Consider the following 2693-nt stretch of genomic DNA (forward strand, 5'->3'; position numbering starts at 1 on the left):
GAGTTACTGTATATGCTACAGTAACTCTAGTCGCGGGTGTCGCGTGTGAGACGCTAGCAGAGTCAGCCATGGACCGCCCGCGTTGCTAGTGTGATGCGTTGTGCTGGTGTTCTTGTGTGAGTGTCGCCCTGTTTGGCCGCTGAGTTTCATTTTTACCGTGTTAATAAACATGTAGTCACAAGAGACAGTGCCCGTTCCTCTTCAATATTCCGCCTACGAGCCTCACATCTGGCGCAGTCGACGGCGAGCCTCTGCAACTGTCTCGTCCAGCCCGCCTTCGCCCGAAGATGTTCGACTTCAGCCCCAAAGCCATTAGCAAGTAAGCGGAACCTTCGAAGCCGTGTCACAGCGCCACGAAAAGCCTTTTAAGCCTTTGCACCGCTGCACCGTTCGCAAAAGCCAAGCCTAAAACGCCGTTCGAACTTCTGCAACGCAGCTAGGCCTACTCAGCCTGCAACGTAGTTCGAGCGTTTCTGACGGAGCTAAGCCTACTTCGGCATTCGACTCCAGCCACAGTTACCATGCCCGGAATCCTCTGGCACGAATTGGACACGGCGACAATGTCCCGCCTCAGCGTCGAGCTTCTCCGCGAAGAGCTCGAAAGACGAGGCCTGGAAACGACCGGCACGAAAGACGAGCTTGTGCAGCGCCTACACAAGGACATCCAAGAAAGCCGTGACTCGACTCCGACGCCTGCCCAAACGCCGCCGGCGGCTAACTTTTCCTTGGATGCCGCTACTGTTCAAGCGCTCGCGGCGTTGATGCAGCAGTTGCCCCGGCCTTCAACAGTTGTCACGACATTGCCCGACCTTTCGGCGTCGATTCCGAGCTTCGACGAGTCTCCGCGACAAAGCGTCAACGCATGGCTTGACGAGGTGCGTCGAGTGCAAAAACTCGCCTCTTGGGATGACGCCACTACCCGCCTCATCGCGGCTAGCAAATTGAAGGGCACAGCTCGGAATTGGCATTTGACGTTTGGCCACCAGCATGTGACATGGCAGGAGTGGAGCAACGCGCTCAAGAGCACATTCTCATCAGAGCTCTCCCTCATAGAGTGGCAGGAGCGCGTCCTGAAGGTTAAACAGCACGCCGATGAGAACCTCCGCCAATACGCCTTCGCCAAATTGCGTCTGGTGGAACAGTGCCCTGTCAATCTGTCCGAGGGGCAGAAGATCGACTACCTGCTTCAAGGCTTGCGTGAGCAGCACGTTATCGCCGCAATCGCTGCTAGCCAGCCCTCTACAGTCAGCGATTTTATGGCGACGTGCGTCAGTCTGGACAAATGCGCCCAACACGCCCAAATGCAGCCCTATTCCAGACCGTTGCCTGCCGAGCCCCAGCGTGAGGCGCATCAGTCTTACTCGTCAAGGTCGCCAGCACCCACCATTCCAGCCCAGCCACCTCGGAACTCCAGGCCTCAGCCAACCACTCCTACGCCTTCACGCCCACGACAGCGCATAGCAGACATGCCCGTCCATGAGCAGGAAGCCAAGTACGCTGCCATTACCGCTCAGTATGGTGCACCTGCATACCGCAGTGGTCAGGACCTCAGCACGGCAACGTGCTTCAATTGCCGACAGTTAGGTCACCTGGCTGCCAGGTGCCCTTCACCCCGAGCTACACGTCAGCGACTCCCAGACAACACGCATCCCCATGCCACGGCCATGTCTTGCCTAGAGGGATCACTCGTGCAGTGCGCCGTCATTGAAGCTCATGTAGCAGGTGTTGGAACTGTCGACGCCTTCCCAGACAGTGGCTCTAAGATCACCATATTGACCGAAGACCTTGTCCCGTCATCTGCCTTGACACCTTGGAAAAAGCCACCTCTCTCTGTCGTGGGAGGAGGTACAGTTATGCCAGCAGGTACGCTGTCGACTTCCATTTCACTTGGCCCCATATCTGCAGTTGTGGATGTGACAGTGCTTCCCCGTAACCCCCTACCTCTGATCCTCGGGGAAGACTGGTTTCAAGCTGCACAGGCAGAACTCATCGTGAAGCCACCAAAGCCCACGGAAATTCACCACCCAAGCACGAATACAGCGCTCTTCTGTCATCAGAAACTCTTCCCAAGAATGGCCAATGCCGTATTTCTCCACAGCCAGCCCTTGTTGGCTTCAACTCAGTTCACTACTGGAGGACTACAGCTTGAACCCCTTCCTGATAACAACCAACCGCCATGGCTATCCCTGGCATGCCATGAAACGCTATTTGAGAATGGAGTCAAAAACAAGACAGTGGAGTTGCACCACTGTTCAGCCAGCTCAACAAAAGACGAGACAACTACCCTACTACGTGAAGCACAAATTGGTAAACAACTCTCCAGCGAAGAGTCGGCTGTCATCCAGGAAGTCCTTGAGAAACATATCAAACTCTTCGCTACCGACGACAATGACCTGGGTCTTTTTGAAGGAGCTGAACATTCCATTGATCTGGTGCCTGGAGCAGTCCCGTATAGCCGACAACCATACCGTTATGCTGCTGATGATAGAGCATTCATTGAGCAACAAACCAATGAGCTCTTAAAAAAAGGTATCATCAAGCCATCTTCTAGCCCATGGGCCTTTCCTGCAGTTGTCGTTTCAAGAGGTACCAAAAAGCGCCTCTGCGTAAACTACATTCCTCTCAATAAGCAGACTACCTGCGTTGCCCAGCCGCTACCTCGTGCTGAGGATATTACGGATGACATTGCTGGA

The 2693-nt window shown here is 54.8% G+C and overlaps 1 pseudogene; it reads left to right on the plus strand.

Annotated features, from left to right (window-relative positions):
- Positions 1–317: 317 nt before the first annotated feature.
- On the plus strand, positions 318–1786 carry LOC125758965 (uncharacterized; annotated as a pseudogene).
- Positions 1787–2693: the final 907 nt, after the last annotated feature.

This window comes from Rhipicephalus sanguineus, chromosome 6 (genome assembly GCF_013339695.2).
Source record: "Rhipicephalus sanguineus isolate Rsan-2018 chromosome 6, BIME_Rsan_1.4, whole genome shotgun sequence".
In the NCBI taxonomy this organism is placed as follows: Eukaryota; Metazoa; Arthropoda; class Arachnida; order Ixodida; family Ixodidae; genus Rhipicephalus; species Rhipicephalus sanguineus.